Raw genomic sequence first — 19,022 nt, forward strand, 5'->3', positions numbered from 1 at the left:
AACCAAACGAGGAGAAGCAGCATTCAGTTTCTATGCACCACAAATTTGGAACAAACTTCCAGAAAACTAAAACAGCTGAACCACTGGGTGCCTTTAAATCTCAACTTAAAACCCACCTGTTTAGAGTTGCTTATGGCTAAATTAGGATTAGAGTGGGTTTTTTCATTTTCGATGTCTTTGTTTTTCTATTTATTTTTTTTTTATTTCTCTTTATCTTTTCCAAAATCTTTCTCTTTACTGTCGCATGCTGTTTTTATTTTAATTATGTAAAGCACTTTGAAATGCCTTGCTGCTGAAATGTGCTATACAAATAAAATTTGACTGATTGATTTAACTCTTGCACTGAATCAGATGGGAACTCGCATCGACGACCTGGAGAAGAACGTAACTGAGCTGATGACACAAGCTGGCATGGAGGACAAGGCCAGTCCAAAGTGACTCTGGACAGGCTGGATATTTAAAGTCATTGCTGTGCTGGAAGGTGAACCTCTGCTCCTAGGTTTTCTTCCAGGTTGATTTTCAACCATCTTCCAATGATTCCAATTGAACTCTGCCAACTTCCATATCCCCGAAGAAGAAAAGCATCTTCTTCGGGGTGACACATCCCCAATGTGTCACAGCGGGGATGACGTTCGTTTTTCACCCTGTAGGTTGTTCTCATCTGACCAGAGCACCTTGTTCCTCATGTTTGCTGTGTTTCCCTACATGACATTTTACAATCTTCTAACAACATTTTACTGGTGATGTTCAAGATCCTGGATCAGCCTCTTAGACCACCTCATGTGACTTGACCTGTTTCAAGCCTCCTTTGAAGTTGAACCAGATATACCATCGTTTTTTTGAGTTGCTTCCACACTGTGATCTCCTGTTTTCAAAGCCAGTCCAATCAGATTGCAGCTAAATGAGAAACCAAAGAACATTGTGGAGATTTATCAGAATCACTTTCATACTGAACCTTGGTTAGCTGATATGGCATCAAATCTATATGTGTTGGACAAACCAGAAGTATATATTGTTCGGTATCTGTTTATGTACCAGCAGGGTATTGTTACTGTTCCAACTTCCTCTGTCTAGATGAAGTTAAGAGGTTCCATCAGCTTCAGTCATTTTAATCCAACCTTCTGTAACATTGGTGCTTTCTATCAATCCTGCTTTGAATGGACTTTCACTAAAAGGGCTTTTGTTTTCATTGCTTCCACTTTATTTGGATACTTTTCAAGATATGTTGAATGCATTTTTTTGTATATTATTTTCTTTACTAAATTAAATAAAGTTTATATGACACTTTTTTGGAGTCTAAAATGTTAGTTGAATGTGCAGAGAACCTAACAATGTGGATCCATCATTTAATCTACTCTGTTCTGTTTAGTCTATTAAGGTATTTTTTCTGTTGCCAGTGTTTCCACTCACACAGCCTGAGTTATTGAAATGTTTTCCTTGGTTTGTGAATGTATTGTCACAAAAAACCCCACAAAAACAAATCCATTTGCATCCAAACATCATTTAATACCCCAACCTACCTACTTCCTTTTTTCTTTAGATTACCTCCACAATTACCTCCACATTGCTTAAGCAACTGTGCTTTGTGAAACAATTTTTTTATGGGGCTAATTTCAGTTATGTTTATTAAAAATACATGTGTTGTCTGCTACGGCCTGTTTATCTTCATGAAAACGTGATGCTAGTTTAATGTAAAGGGATAAAGCAAAACAAAAAATAAATGCAACAAAGTATGAGACAAGTTACAGGTTGACCGGTGAAGAACCGATTCCTGGTGGGATTAAATCAAATATTCAGCACATGAAGTTTGGTCTGAGATCAATGGAAAGACATGAAAGTCAAAACAATGGGGTATATGCCACAAGAGGTGGTGATGTATTTCCGTTTAAATTTATGCCACATAGATTGGTTCCGGGTCCTGCTTGCTCCTATTGTTTTTAGCCAAAGCTGCAAGATCTCTACCATGAACAAGACGCAAAACTTAAAATATCTGCGAGCTACTGGTGCAACAATCGAGTTTTATGGTGTGGCATTGTGTCCAGTAATTAGCCGGTACGATTCAGTGCTTAGTTTTCTCATTTTCCTGCTGATATCAAGGCGACAGCGGACTGTAGCCAAGACTTAGCCACTACAGCTAACACCCGGTTTGTAGCTGCCTGCTATTTCAAAGCTTGAGGATATTGAAGATCCAGCGTCAGAAATGGGAAGACGGAGGTTAAAAGGGAGCTGTACGAGCTTCGTTCACTGGAATAATTTGTTGGAGTAAAATAATGCCGGAGGAAATCCACTGCTACGGGAACAGGCTGAGAACAGAGGCAGCAATTCGGCACAAGGTAAGTCAATACGTGTGTTGATGCATTTGTGTTATACGGAGTATGAAATTATTTTTGGGCAACTCCTCAGTTTTTGTTTATATGACAATTAGATAAAATACATTTAACATGCAGTCGGAGCGACGAACCCCTCCGATACCGAGAACAAAAATTTAAGAACAGCCGAGAGCAGCAACGCTTTAGCCCGATCCAAACCACACAAGTAGTCAGTCAGATTAAGGTCCAAAACTTTCGCTTTACAGCCGTTTAAGTGGCACCGAACCACATAAAAACCCCACAGAACAAGTGGTACAAATGGTACAAATCACATATTTCCCAAATTGGGTCGGTGACCTTGACTACAACTCTGCTACTGGCTCCTTGGTTGCCTGTCCTCTCCCACCCACCTTCTTTCCATCCCCTTTCTGTTGGATTTCTTTAAAAATAAAAGCCACTAGTAGCAAAAAAAAAAGTGAAGTTCATGTTATGTTAGGACAGGAGACAAGATGTTTCCGTCCCTGAAATTATGATGCATAGAATCACATATCTAAGTCTAAACCATGTTACAGAGAGTAAACATAATAAAAATATGCTTTTTCTGTGGCATTGTTCATTAAAATGGCACATTTCTAATGTATTAAGAGCAACTGGCAGCTCAGAGTTCCCATGCACCACATACCGGTGAAACACCGTTACTGCACCCATCGTAACAAGTAAATTATTATTATTATTATTATTATTATTATTATTATTATTATTATTATTATTATTATTATTATTATTATCCCATAGACATTTAAATGCTCCTTTTTCACTTTTTTTTCACACACCAGTGGGCATCACAAGAGGTTTGTTTGACTCATAGACCGGCCAAGGTCATGTTGTGGTTCCCCTGACATTTGCTCTGCCTGTTAGGAGATGGAACCCAAATAACAAATAAAAATGGGTGGGCGGTAAGTGGAGGGGCCAATGGTTCCCTGGCCCCTCCTGTTAAGCTGCACAAATCACTGCCAGTTCAGACTTGCGGGAATAATGCATCTAGTGCCCACAGATTAAGTTTTTTTTTCACAGCGCATGCTCACTGCGTGCTATTTTTACCCTTAGCAACAGTTGCCATGCTGCTTACAATGACGTCATCAGCATGACTTCAAATGATGTCTGTGTCATGAGGCCCTTCTGAGGATGACTTTATGATGTCATAGAGTCCATGACATCACCAACTGATCAGTTAATTCTCTGATCAGTTACCACAAATCGGTTAACAAGTCAGTCAACTCTAGATTCATTTGGACGTTTTATCTCAGCACAATAAAGATGAACGACGAAAGCCCAGAGAGAGAAATGGATGTGAAACCTAAGGTTTCTTTTTGGACGAAAGTGAAAAAGACATTGTCCAGCAAAGTTCATCCTGGTCAAAGAAGCCCAGATTACAAGAAGAGAAACTTTCTCAGTGAACTTCTGTGGGAAGTGATAGAAAAGGCTGCAGATGGACCAACTCTGCATCTTGTCCGACAAGTCTTTGAGGAACAACATAGCAAAATTTTGAAATTGCTTTTGAGAAAAACTGGAGATATAAATGTGAACGTACTCTCGGAGATTTCAGAAGAACTTGGTGAAAGGATTTTCCAGAGTCTTGCGAGAGATGCATTCCACTTTGCCAGTGGACTGCATTTAATCGCACTAGTGGAACACCCAGAAGGACACCAAGTCATCGTGGAAAAATTCAAAAGCATCTGGAGAATCCTGTTCCTAAAGAGAAAATGTTCACGTCTACCAAAAGAAAGATCCGAAAGACTTTTTTTCCAACTGAAGACTTGTACGCAGATGAAAACTGCCTGAGTGAAGATTATACTCAGGCAACCATGGACCCTGAACAATTTTTGAGGGACGCAAACAGGATGGGATTCAGACGTGGAACAGAAGATGAAAGGAGAATTATGGTTCAAAATATTCTATGGAGATTGATTTATAAGTCCAGTTACAGATCTACCTATGGGCATTACAAACGGAAGGACACCGAACCGGTCCAGAGAAAGCTTGCTCCAAAAATATGGAAAGAAGTCAAGGACATAGATTTTGTCTTTTATGACAAAATGGAAAAAAAAGCCTGCCGAGACATCCTGCAACTTCTGTGGGGCAATGAAGACGCAGTTAGAGAACTGCTCTTCAAATGATTAAAAGCAACAACCCAATAGTGATTCACAAGGTTGTGGAATGCTTTAAAAGAACCCTTGCACGACCGAGAAAAATCAATCTCAAAGACACCTTTCTCCAAAAGGCATGGGACCTCATCAAAAGGCTGCGGGTTGTGGAGACAATCCAGATGAAGAAGAGAGGCAAGAGCCCACCAAGAATGGATCAAATGTTGTGTTTAGTCCACACTTAGCTGGGCCTCTAAATTTGGTCAACTCAGAGGTTGGTACTGACTTGGAGGAGTCAGGGCCGAACTCAGAGTCAGGACCCGCCTCAGAGTCAGATCCCGTCACCGAGTCAGGACAGACGTCTGAGACGGGACCCGTCTCAGAGTCAGGACCCATCCCCGAGTCAGGACCCGTCCCCATCTCCGAGTTAGGATCTGTCTCAGAGTCTGGACCCGCCTCAGCGTCTGGACCCGCCTCAGCGTCAGGACCTGCCTCAGAGTCAGGACCCGCCCCAGAGTCAGGACCCGCCCCAGAGTCTGGACCCGCCCCAGAGTCAGGACCAGCCCCAGAGTCTGGACCCGCCTCAGAGTCTGGACCCGCCTCAGCGTCTGGACCCGCCTCAGAGTCTGGACCCGCCTCAGCGTCTGGACCCGCCTCAGAGTCTGGACCCGCCTCAGAGTCGTGGCCTGTCACCGAGTCAGGACAGAACTCTGAGACGGGACCGACCTCTGAGACAGGACCGACCTCTGAGACGGGACCGACCTCTGAGACGGGACCGACCTCTGAGACAGGACCTGCCTCTGAGATGGGACCTGCCTCTGAGATGGGACCCGTCTCCGAGTCAGGACCCGTCCCTGGACCCGTCTCCGAGTCAGGATCCGCCTCAGAGTCAGGACCCGCCTCAGCGTCTGGACAGACCTCTGAGACGGGACAGACCTCTGAGACGGGACCTGCCTCTGAGACAGGACCGACCTCTGAGACGGGACCGACCTCTGAGACGGGACCTGCCTCTGAGACGGGACCTGCCTCTGAGACGGGACCTGCCTCTGAGACGGGACCTGTCACAGAGTTATGACCTGTCTCTGAGTCAGGACCTGTCTCCGACTCACGACAGACCTCTGAGTCCTCATGCCTAATCTCACCAACCTAGTGACACCTTGTCAGAAGTATCAAAACTGTTCCTCAGAAGAACTTCGCATCTTACCAGAGCGGATGATTATGGCCTTAAAGATTGCTTACAAGTTTTCAACCTGAGAATACCGGAAACCATTAGTCATCTGTTGTTACAGTGAGAGAAAGACGGGTAGATTAACCCGAAGAATCAGAACTGGAGGCCGAGGGAACGATGGCCCACTGGGAGGCTAGAAGGGGTTCGAAGAAGAAGGAGAGAAGGTGGGGGGCTGACGTATCGTTAGAGAGGAGGGGGAAGCGAAGGATTGAACGAAGGAGAGACATTGTGGGGGGCTAGTGTACGATGAGAGGTACACTAGCCCCCCCTCAATGTAGAGGTAGGTGTGAGGGGTCGAAGGGGGTGGTGCCGGTCTAGCGTACCGTTGAGTGCTGGGGGGCGGATGGACGGCGAATTGCAAGAAGGGGGAGGAGGTTTGGCTGCAGAAGGAGGGGGCGAAGGAGAGACATTGGGGGCTAGTGTACCATGAGAGGTGCACTAGCCCCCTTCAATGTACAGGTAGATGTGAGGGGTCGTAGAGGGTGGGGCCAGTCTATCATACCATTGAGTGCTGGGGGCGGCGGCCGGACGGAGAATTGCAAGAAGGGGGAGGAGGTTTGGCTGCAGAAGGAGGGGGCGAAGGAGAGACATTGGGGGGCTAGTGTACCATGAGAGGTGCACTAGCCCCCCCTCAATGCAGAGGTAGATGTGAGGAGTCGAAGAGGGTGGGGCCCGTCAAGCATACCATCTAGTGCTGGGGGGCGAGGGGGGTGGGGGGAGGCCGGACGGCGAATTGCAAGAAGGGGGAGGAGGTCTGGCTGTAGAAGGGGGGGTGAAGGAGAGACATTGGGGGGGCTAGTGTACCATGAGAGGTGCACTAGCCCCCTTCAATGTAGAGGTAGATGTGAGGGGTCAAAGAGGGTGGGGCCGGTCAAGTGTACCGTTGAGTGCTGGGTGGGGGGCGGCCGGACAGCAAATTGCAAGAAGGGGGAGGAGGTCTGGCTGTAGAAGGGGGGGGCGAAGGAGAGAATTAATCCCCCCGATCAACCTATAAATCCTATTTTATTTATATAATTAGGGCTATTGTAAACAAATATTTTAGTAATCACGTAATCTATCGATTATTCTTACGATTAATCGAGTAATGATATAAAAAAAAATTGACAAAATAAAGTTTTGGTTAATCTGGCATAACAGCAGTGTTACTATCGGATATCAATATCAGTCCAATTTTTCATTTTTGAGCTTCCCTAACAGATACTTTTTTGTTGTTTAGAAAACTAACCTGTAATAATAACAACTCGTTTTCTAAGTTAATCTGAGAAAAAGTCATACAAAAATCTAAAATTAATTTCAATTTAATAAAAAGAGGCAGGCTCACAAATACGCTTATTAAAAATATCTATGATTCAGCTTTTAGTTTATGTAGTCAGTCAGTAGATGAACTATCACGTTGCCCCATACATGTCAAGCTTTGAGTTTGAGAATATGGGAAATGTCACCTGAAGTGGTGGTGGGCCATAATTTAACAGTTTGTTCATGTTAAATTATTGGGGAAAAAACTGTTAAATTATGGAAAAATTCTGCTGAAATTCCATAAAAAACAAGAAAGTGTACTGGCAGAAATTACCAGGATATTTCCCTATTTTTTCATGGAAAACTTTGAAATAAAATACTGTTAAATTACGGGAAACTTCTGATGGAAATTCTGTAAAAAACACTGAAAATATCATGGCAGAGAATTAACAGGACATTTTCTGTATTTTTTTTTTTCAGAATTTCCATCAAAATATTTTCCTTATTTTAACAGTTTTTTTTATGTCAAATTTACCAATATTTTGTTAACCCAAAACTGAAATTCTCTCTTTTTACTCTGTTTTTTGTGATGCATTCACAAACTTTTTAAAAAACCTTGGACATTTCCAAATACCATTGAAGTCTGTATTCTATACCATATGTTAATTATAGTGTAAAATATATTACAGTTAATGTATTTAATATATTATTAACATAATTTTGAAACAAAATTAAATTCTAAGTCCACAGGAAATGTAGTTGTAGAACACAAAACACTTAGTTTGAAAGTATCTCATGCAAAGTGATGTAAAAATGAAACCATTCTACAATCAATTTGCAGACTTTATTTTGCAATTTAAGACCATAAATTGACGTCATCTAGTCTTTATAACTAACATTTACTATTATATATTAAGAGCTAAACATATTCTTGAGCTTGCTATTGTTTATCTTCTGTACATCACAACTAATTTATTGCATTTTACTATACAAATTTTCAATGTATAAATTAAATGTAAAGCAATCTCGACTCTAGTCTTTGAAGTCAAATAAACAGTTTTGTTAAGTTATTACTATAAGATGGAACATAAAAAAATTGCTTTTGAACATGAAAATTATAGTTGTAAACAGGATCAACATACTTCAAAATAAATGCCGAAAGTCAACCATTATTTTTATGAAATACAGGTATAAATATTTTGTTAAAAATCAAATGCTACATAAACCCAGCCGGTAACACTTTACTGAAGGGGGGTGAATAAGACTGACATGACACCATCATAAACATCTGTCATGGACATGAATAAGTCTTCATAAATATTTATGACTGTTGTCATAAAGCGTCATTCAGTAAATCATGACACTTTTAATACAAAGTTGACATTATTGAAAATGTCTTTGTTTTGACAACTTGACATTAATCTAGACAAAATGATTAATGATTGATTAATAGTATTCAGCAGGTTGTTTTCTAATGTATTAAAATTAAATATGATCGGGACACTTAATGATATTAGCAATTAGGTAATCCATTCAGCAAGCACTTTTACTTTTAATACTTAAGTATTTTTAAAAGCCAGTACTTTTTTACTTTTACTTAAGTACAAATGCTAATGTGGTAGTTTTACTTTTACTTGAGTACATTTTTGTCTGTGTATTTGTACTTTTACTTAAGTAAATTTTTTGAGTACTTTCTCCACCACTGCCCAAATCCCAAGAATATTACATCTACCTTTGCTGTTTCATAATTATAATCCACGTTAGTGAATTTTTCCACTTGGCTGCTATAATCTGTTCTTGTGTTGCACAACGTAATTTCTCTTTTTTCTCTGAGATTCTGCTTAGAAAATGAGGTTATGGAGTTACATCCTCCCGCTGCTTTTTGTAAATTTAGGTTTGCTTGGACTTTTATAAACTAATACCTCTAATATGCATAATTTTTTTTGTATTAAGCTACTGTTGGTACAGATATTAGGCGAACACTGTGCTGTGTCTGCTAGTAGTTTCAATTAATTTCAGCTGCACACTTTCAAAAGAGTATTCAGATTTTAACATGCATTTTCTAAGTAGTAAATATTTCAGTTCACTCTTTACTCAGTAACTTCATTGATGTTACACCTCTGAAACATTGTTTGCAGTTTCTTTGTGATGCCAGAACTATTTCACTCAAACATTTAATTTCCTGTGATATTGTCAATTTATTTTCAAGCAAAACTCTCAAAAAGAGCTGAGGATTTATTAGTTTTGATTACGTTGTGCAGCAAAATATGAACACTTATTAGTTTTTTTGTTTTTAATTTTACAGGTTTGCATCGCAACATCTCGTGATGCGTTTCTGAGCCATGATTACCTTTCCATTGGATCCAAGCACCTGGTCCTGCTGACCAGCTGACAGCGTCCATCAGTCCACGGTCTGCCGGATCATCACAAAGTGGACTAACTTTTTATTTACAGTACTTGGTTAAACTATGATCTGGAAACCGGAGCACCGGATATGCAAAAATCTACCTGCAGACTTTGTTGGCTACCCTGACACTGCAGTCATCCTGGACGGGGCTGAGCCGGTCTTCCTCTCCTCCAGAGTGACGAGTTTTCATCACCAGTAAAGGCAAAACAAGTCTGATGTCTGATTAGCTGCTAGGAAGTATATTATATATTCACTGTTCATTTTGCTATCCTGTTTGTACCCACAATAAAATTGAATCTCTACATTTCACAAACCTTTTTCCCTTTTCTCAGTGTTTATGTTATATCAAGTATTTGCATGTATCAGGAATTCAAGTGAGATATTAAAATGCAACTCTTTTAAGTAATACCAGCAAAGAAATGTGAATATTAAGTAATATGTAGTTAGTCATATAATTTAATACACTGAATAAGGCTGGATATGACTTGCCACATTTTTTTTCATATCAGATTTGATTTTAATCGATTCCTCTCGTCCTCAATTTCTATAACAAAATCACAGAAAATATTTTCAAAAAGTGCCTTTATTTCAATCATCTGTTCTGTGAGTTGTATAAGGGAGCATTACGGTCAGGATACAAGAAATTTTAATTGCAAGAATGCAGTCATTACAGCAGAATAAAGATGCAATTTTATAACAATTTTATAACAAGAATTTTATTACAAGAAGTCCTTTTAATGAGAAATAAAGATTCAGATTGATCTGATGTAACCAGCTCTGTCCATGTGGTTCTGACATTTTGTCAGTAATCAAGTACATTTCCACCTCAACTGACCAGGTAAGCATTAAGGTAAAAAATAAAAAAAAAAATAGAGCAAATAGTGTATACAAAATGGAAAAAGAGCAACTGATAGAAATACTTTCTATATAAAGAAAAGCAAAAAAGTTAATAGCAGGAGAAAAGTTGTTGGCAACATTAGCTCAGCCAATCTCTCCCTCCAGGAAGCCATCAAACAGAACTCCTGTCCAACTCCAGCTATAATAAAGATAAAAGAAAGAAAACTGAAAGTTAAAATAACAAATAATGCCAATTTAATAATTCAGATCTAATGCGTTCTGGAATCTATTAATGACATTTTACAAATTTCACAAATCAATTAGGTTTTACAAATGTTTTATTTATTCTGCTGTTAGTACAGAATAATCTAGTTAAGTTTGAAATGTCTGGGTGTTGTTTTTAAAGTACAACACATTAAAAAAGCTCAAACTAGTGAAAATTAAGTGTAATCACCCTTTAGCTATTTTCCGAATTAGATGCTACACTCGGAAGCTAACTTCAGCTTCGACTGAGCTTGAGCACAATATAGACAGATCTATATATGTTTATATAGATATATATCTAAATCTACCTATAAAGCATAGATATGCAGATTGAACACTGCACAAATAATCAAAACACTTAACGTTTACATAGCACCTTTGTAAGCGTGTCCCTGTTAGCTACATCAGACATATGAGGCATTATGGTGAATACAAACGATTTATTAACTTACCTTCGAAGTTATTGTGAAGTTTTGACACATCCATCTTAAATCCTTTGTTGTTGTTGGAGCGTTTCAGGACGTCTGAATAATTATATAAGCATCATTAATAGTCCTGCAGCGACCGAAGAGCCATTGTTAACATACTGTTGCCTGCGCACCGGAACCATTCTATGTGGCAAAAAAAATGCCCAAGTTAATAGATTGCTTCTTAGAGAACACCTCCCTCTAGTGGTCGCATCCTGTCGCTACAGGTTTGACTCTGACCATGGTGCTGAAGTCTTTAAATTATAACTAAAACATTTTGGAGGAATTTTAAATGGGACCTGCCAAAGTGTGCCCGTCGGTTGGAATCCAGCGTTCTGATGCTAAAAATTAGCATCAATGCTAAAGTAAGCTACAATGTACTCAAAATGTAGCACGTGGAGAGTCACTTGGTTACCAGAAGTTGCTCTGCAAGGCATTTCAATGCTCTCTTGTGCATTGCTATGGCAGGTGCCAATTAAAGTTTTATGTTGGAAAAAATGAATATAGCTATAACTTATGTTGTGTTAGAAAATGAGTGTTTTCAATACTTTTCTATTTTCCATGTGATGTGGGGAAAAAAGTAGTGAGTTTCTTCGTTGGTGCACTAGCGTCATTTGTCCTTTAGATGGCACTGTTTATCAAACTTTTATTCTCCTCGTCACCTCTGCTCTCTGACTGGCTTTCTATCACCTGTAAGGAATATTCTAACGTGGCAGAGTAACACACACACACACACACACACACACACACACACACACACACACACACACACACACACACACACACACACACACACACACACACACACACAGCAGCGATGGCTCCGTGTTTGCTTCAGTCTGTGTGGCCGCACCGCGTGAGCTGAGCTCTGTGTGCTTCGGCGCACTTCAAATACCACCTGGCCCCACTGTGATGCTCGGGCCAAGCCAAAAGAGCATGAACGCCGCTGACCGTGTTGCTATGGCAACCAGCAACAGAGTACCGGCGTACCGTGTTTTTGTATGTATGTGCACCGACCGCCACGTGTGTCTTCGCCGGGTTGGCAGAAAGCAGACGCGCGGGTGGGCTGAGAGAGGATGATGATGATGATGATCTGCGCGCGAGGCGCCGTTCCAGCGTTACGTGATGCTTCGTTAGGAGTCAGGGCGGTAAATGAGAGAGTTCACACACACACACGCACACACACACACACCCCACGCACTTCCCCCTTCACCCCCCCCCCCCCCCCCCCCCACACACACACTCTCTCTCTCTCTCCTTCCCCTCACCGTGGAGTGGTGAGTGGGCGTGTGGAGAGCCGTGGCCGGTGGCGAGGTGAGCCAGAGAGGTTCAGCTCTGCGGCCCACGTTGGGATGGAAGCTGGGTGCTTTAGTGGCTTGTCTGCATCCATAGGGACTCTGCACTGGCTCGGGGGTGGCGGTGAGGAGGAATACTTCAAGCAGTGTGTCCTCTACCCGCCCCCCTTCTCCATCCTAATGCTTTGACACACTTCAACTTTAATGGTGAAACACAAGCAAAATGTCAACACTGTAAAGTGGCTTCTCCAACTCAGTGGTAGACGCCTATACATGTGTCGCATTTGCTTTTGAAGGTTCAGTGTTGTGTTTTCCAGGCACATGGGGCCATTTTATAGCACAGTCAAGTCACGTCACTTTTTAATTAAATGCTGTATATATCAAATATGTCTTAAAAGCAATTGTACTTTGTAATTTAACACCTTGAGATTTGGCCTCTGTTTCTTTAAGAAGCTCACGCTCTTCCTGAAAAGGTACCTTTATTAGTCAATCAAGTTTATTTGTATAGCACATATCAGCAACAAGGCAGTTCAACGTCATTAAAACACGAAAAAAAATAAATAATTGAAACATTACATTTTTCCAAGTGCCGTCATTACACATCAAAATGTTGGTTAGTGTTTAATTTATTGTGACGATTGTGGTTCAAAAGCAACTCTAAACAGTCTAGATATAAAGGAACTCAGTGTTTCAGCTGTTTTGCAGTTTTCTGGAACTTTGTTCCAGATTTGTGGTGCATAGAAGCTGAATGCTGCTTCTGGTTCTGGGGATGCAGAGCAGAACCAGAAGACCTGAGAGGTCTGGAATGTTGGTACATCTTTAATGAATTGTGGTGCTAAGCTGTGATTTATAAACTAACAATAGTATCTTAAACTCTATCCTCTGAGCTACAGGGAGCCAGTGGACCTTAGTTATCACAACATGGCTCCTCTTTTAACCCTTTAACATAATTTTTACCAGCATAACACAGAGAAGCAGCTCCTATAATGAGCTCAGCAGATGTACAGTTCCGCCAGGTGTTTGCTAATTGTTTCTGGCTAGTCTGAAGGAGCTCAGTGGGGGAATCGGGAGCAAATCTGGAGCGTAAGCATAGGTGGTTGATTTGATAGACACTTTTAGGGCAACAACAATGACTCTTTTAAGACACTTGGCATTAGTTACAACTTTTAATTTTCCATTGGGAAAAAAAAAAAGTATTTTTCAAGCTGAATTGTACTGAAGTGGGATTTGGTTTGGATAGGTTACATTTGTCTGACATTAAAATTTGGCCAATTATCTGAAACATTTAAGTCTGACAAGTATTTGACGAGCAAAGGCTAAACTTTCTCAGAGCTCTGAACGCAGGCTCCCAATTATACCTCTGACTATGAGTGTGATCCGGTGATTGTACGCTGCCACGCCGCATCTTTATGGCCCCGCTCTCCAAGTCCAGACAAAACAATGGACGTGAGTCTGTTTCATTGGCTGTGACGTTCGTGTCGGCTCTGTCAGAGATTTTGTTTACAGCTTTCCTTTCCTGGCCTGTCCTCCGGATTTCATCAAGGAGGAGGTGGGTGAGCTGACGTCAGCGTTAGACAACGCCTCTTATCGTCTGAATGAGACCGTGAGGGGCGAGGGGAGGCTTTGAGCAAAAAGTAGGATTCTGTCAAACATCACAGCAGACTCCCCACATCTCAGCGTGGAGAGTCCTTATCCTACCGCAAGACCTGAGCTCCACAGACGAACCGAAGACTGCAAAGCAATAAAAAATAAAGAAAAACCCTGGACTAGAGAGGTCCCATGAGAGCTGGTGGTTAAAAATAGACGTGAGGCCTCTGTTACACAACAAAACAAGAAGAAATGAGAGTGGGCACACACACTCACACACACTCACGCAAACACGCGCATACAGGAGACACCTGTGTGCTGCCTACGGCCTGCAGCTCTTTGATTCCTGGTGGGCTTTAATCTGAGCTATGCTCCGGCCCACCTTTGAAGTGAAAATCCGTGTCACCTTCGCCTCTCCACCTCAATAACTCACCTTGCAAACACACACGCACACACATCAACACAAACCACAAAACACCACTGACCACCTGTTAGCTTTACAGTAGTAATTCCAGCTCCCCTCAGAGCCAAACTCATCCATAAACTCCGTTCTACTTTACAGTGCCAGAGGCAAGCCGGGGCCTAAATTTATCCCAGCAGCCCAACTGGAGCCGTTGGAACATATATCACCCTCTGTCTGCTCTGAAACATTTATATCTACAGAAATAGAAACAGTCGTCCAACTTTGGGCAGCTGCAAGAGCAGTTTCGGATCTGCGAAGACTGAAGACGCTACTGTTTGGGCTGAAATCTTCACATTCAGACATTTCTCCATGGATCTTTTAGGATGACTGCACAAGGTGCCAGATGAACTGATGGTGGTGGTCTTGGTTTGATTGGATACCAGAGTTACAATATTTGTTGCGTTTTCAGCTGGTGGGGTTTGCTTTCACACTGCTCCGTGTCACAGTCAAAATCACACGGGAATAAGTTTGTTCACGCAATAAGTGAACAAACGCAATAATTAAGAGACATGCTGTGCCATCATCCTCAAACTACTTCCTGTCGTCTTCTTCATGGTTTGGGCCAGTAGCAACATCAAGTTGTTGATCATGTGACTTGTGTGATGTGAAAAAAAAAAAAAAAAACACTCTTCGTTCTGGCGCCAAAACCTCTTTTTTGTCATAAAGATTTTATTGGAAAACGAGTATTTTTAAATTGACATGCTTCTGTTAAGTGAATTTATTTTTGATATGCCCAACTGCGGTCTCGGCAGTTTCGGCAGTCTGAAGGACTGCCGAAACTGCAGTTGGGCTGGATTTGCGCTTCCAGCCCAAATCCCGCCCGCACCGGATGGCAACATTTCCCAAATTTAAAACTTGACAGGTAGATACTGAAAAAGATATAAGATTCTCGAGAACGCTCACCTACCTGCACAACTGCTACCTTGACCCACAGCCAGAACTATGACGGGACGGTCGGTTTGGGTCAAAGTGTGTTTGTGTGCCCTCGTCAGTTTGGAGTGTTGCTATTTAGCAAGATGTAGATATCGTTACATAGATGCAGAACACAACAAGGTGCCAGGTCTGTGGGTGAAATAAGTGAAGGAAATGGAGTCTGAAATTGTTTTTTGTTGTTGTTTTTTTCCCTGCAGACGGGGACTGGGAGACACAGGTGAACCAACATCTAGGTCAAAGCAGATTACAGGAAAGGAGGGGGGGACACACTGGAGGCAGGCAACATGGGGCAAAGATTGGAAATAGTGGGAACAGATATACCAGAGAAATGAGTTCTGTGGTGAAGAGAGGTCATTTCAAACTTTTGGATGAAAAAGTAAGAACCCTGTAATATCAGTGAGTTATTTCCATTCTCTTCGTTCTTTCTGCCTCTGTATAATAATGCCTGTCGGTGTTTTGTAGTGTTTTCCCTCATTCCTCCTGCTCTCCTCACCTCCTCCTACTCGCTGCATGCGCCCTCTCCTCTCTGCCCGTCAGGGGAGACTCTAGCGCGCCCTGGGGATTGGCAGACGGCAACAGGCCTGGTCTCTGTCACTATGGAAACTGGGCCGGCTTAACGCTAGCCATGACAGTGAAACACTAATGTTCACCTGCGACAGGTGTGTGTGCGTGCGTGTTTACATCCGAAATGGGTGCTATGCTCAGAAACATGTGTGTTCAGGTTGGTTGGGGAACCTCGGGGGTCCACAGTGTTTACGTTCAAGTCCACAAGCAACAGAATCAAATCCAATAACATTTCAAAAGCCTTTTTTTGTAAGTAGGAAAAACTCCCTTCAGCAGGAAACCAGCAGAACCGCAACCTGGCTCAGTGTGAGTGTCCATCTGTCACGACTGGCTGGGGGTGTGAGAATACAGTGTTCACACAAAAAACAAACAGAAGTACTGACCCAGGAGTACTTTCCAAGTTGGAGAAAAGTAAGAAGTAATAGCAGTGGTTGCTGCTTTAGCCACTTCCTCTATAGGCGTAAGATGTCTTAAAATAGCAGCATTATGTAAAATCAACTTGTTTTGAGCTCTACGTCACGCTATAATGTTATTCCCTCATCAAAAACATACCTGGGGTGTTGCTTAGATTTCTTTTTCATGCATGTTTGAGAAATTCTTTAATCTCCCGTGGCAACCATTCAACTGTGCAAAACACCTGGTTGGATCTAGCTCCGCCTTTGAGGACAAATCCTCTTGGAGCTGCAGTTTCCAAGCTTCCAAGGTTCACAGAGCAGTCCTCCCCCACTCAGCTCCTTCAGACTAGCCAGCAACAATTAGCAAACACCTGGTGGAACTGAGAGTCTGCTGAGCTCATTACAGGAGCTACTTGTCAGTGCTACACAGGTAAAAAAAAAAAAAAGTTAAAGGCTTAATGGAGGGGTGACGTGAAGATGTCCTGAAGGTGGAGTTTCCAAAGAGCAGGAGTTTCTTAAAGAGACAAAGGCCCAAGGTGTTAAATTACAAAGTCAAATGTCTTTTGATGTCCCTTTAACAAACAAGCTCTGGGCCAGTTTTCAAGTTTAAAGGATGAAAGAGAGCACATTTAGTTCCAGCAAAAGCTCAGCCAATAGTTTTGTCTAGAAGAGAGGCATGGTTAAAGAGTGGAAGACAGGGCCAAGTGTAGAAGCAGAAGGTTAAGTTGGGGGAGGTCTGCTCTGTGAATAGGAAGCTGGGAAACTGCAGCTCTGAGGAGGAGCTTCATGCTCAAAGGCGGAGCTATGTCCATCCAGGCATTTTGCACAGCTGGATGGTTGCTACGCAGAAGATTAAATGATTTCTCAAACATGGAGGAAAGAATCAAATCAACATTCCAGGTATGTTTATGTTGCGGGAATATCATTATTATAACATGATGTCAAGTCAATTTCATATAAAACTGCCCCTTTAAATGTCAACATAAAAGCTGCCCCATAAAAACTCATCCCAACTGTATGTCCTGGTGTGTCATTTTGTCATCAAATGCATCACTGGTGACTGGCTTCTTTGTAACGCCGATTTAGCATTTCCATGGTTTCTCCAAGACCACTCCGGACATCACAGGGGGAACATAAAGACGAGCTAGATATCATAAACGCTTTCAAATTTCACACAGACTGAGTTTGTCCCATCAGAAGGATGATTACCTCTTCATACAGTCAGCTAATTAAAAATGGCTCCTTCTTCTCCTTCCCGTTCTTGTTCTGATTGAGTTCAGAACAAGGTGGCTGAACTCAATCAGAATAATGGGATCTTCTGGCATGAATAACAGTTTTCCCACTCAGCTCTAACATTCTCTATCCATTAAGCGTTCCTTTTACACATAATGAGTTTAGGTTTATCAGCTGGTCTCACGCTCTGAAGACACTAATGGCCCGTCTGCGTTCACAGTTTCAAACCAGATGCCAGATGTTGACCTGCTCTATAGAGGTTCTGTTGGAAAAACCCACTTTCATGTCATTACACCTACAAATAGGGCTCATAAAGTATGAATTTTGTGAAAAAGTAAACATTTCTGTCTCTTTTTTCATAAAGTGAAACTTGTATTGATTCATTACCCATAGAGTGAAATGTTTTTTAAGCCTTAATTTCTTGTAATTTTGATTCAATTAAATGTCTCAGAAGATTTAAAATGTGCTACACACCATAAAAATACTGCAAAAACACAAAATCTTACCAAGTAATTTTGGACTAGACAAAACTAAGTTACAAGTAACTTTTCAGCAAGATATTGGTGCTTGGTTTAAGTAATTAGTTCCTTAATATTGATTTTGAAAAGTACTAGTTCCACTGGCAGATTATTTCACTTGTAATATGGGAAAAATATTTTGTTATTTAAATAATCTGCCAGTGGAACTAATGCTTTTATAAAAAAATTATATTAAGGAATTGTTTACTTAAAATAAGAATAAGCTCCTACATCTTGCTGAAAAGTTACATATGAGTCAGTTTTGTCTCATTCAGGTGCATTAAGGTATTTATACTACAAACTAGACAAAAATACTTGGTAGGATTTTGTGTTTTTGCAATCATAATACAGTCAACAATTATGAAACAAGCAATATAAATCAAACGTTGTCAAATGCTGTCATTAAAAATCAACAAGGAGATGCATTGATCAAAATCAAAGGCATTCGGGATTTTAACCTTGGTTTAAAGGAAGTCAGTGTTTCAGCAGTTTTTCAGTTTTATGGAAGTTTATTCCAGATTTGTAGAGCATAAAAACAGAATTTTGCTTCTCAACTTTTGGTTCTGGGGACGCAGAAAAATATTCCCTCTGATATTACAAGGTGTTGTGTTTAGACTTTTGAACGCACGATGAATTAAAAGTGTCGAAATGAGACAAAATAAAAAATGTTTCCACAGCAAAATGTGGTAAAGGAGAAGCACTGTGAAGACTTAACATCGGGTTTAAAATGCAACGCCACACACCCAACCTTCAGAAGTGCAAATAAATGACTAACGAGGAATGACAACAACTGGTGAGAAGAACGGGAGGACAAGATTAGAAGTGTCAGGGAGGAACGGGGGGAGAATGACGGAGGAAAGGAGAGATGGGAGGGAATGGCGGGCGGAGGGACGGAGACGGGCGGCGTAGCCGTCCTTTGTGGAGTGCGGAAAGGTCAATTAGACAGTTTACAGGCCGCTGCTGCCGCCGAACACAATCACACACTCCACCCCCCCCCGACCCCCACCCACACACACACACACACACACACACACACACACACACACACACACATGCACACACACACACACACACACACACACACACACACACACACACACACACACACACACACACACACACACACACACAGCATGGTACGC

The 19,022-nt window shown here is 41.5% G+C and overlaps 1 long non-coding RNA gene across 1 annotated transcript; it reads right to left on the minus strand.

The window, feature by feature from the left end:
- Positions 1-9,891: 9,891 nt before the first annotated feature.
- Positions 9,892-11,198, minus strand: LOC145553591 (uncharacterized). Its single transcript, XR_014089631.1, has 2 exons — positions 10,878-11,198; positions 9,892-10,360 (listed from the first exon to the last, which is right to left on the minus strand). It is a non-coding gene; the product is annotated as an uncharacterized LOC145553591 (long non-coding RNA).
- Positions 11,199-19,022: the final 7,824 nt, after the last annotated feature.

Source organism: Poecilia reticulata, chromosome 11, assembly GCF_904066995.2.
Source record: "Poecilia reticulata chromosome 11, P_reticulata-male-v2, whole genome shotgun sequence".
Classification (NCBI taxonomy): domain Eukaryota; kingdom Metazoa; phylum Chordata; class Actinopteri; order Cyprinodontiformes; family Poeciliidae; genus Poecilia; species Poecilia reticulata.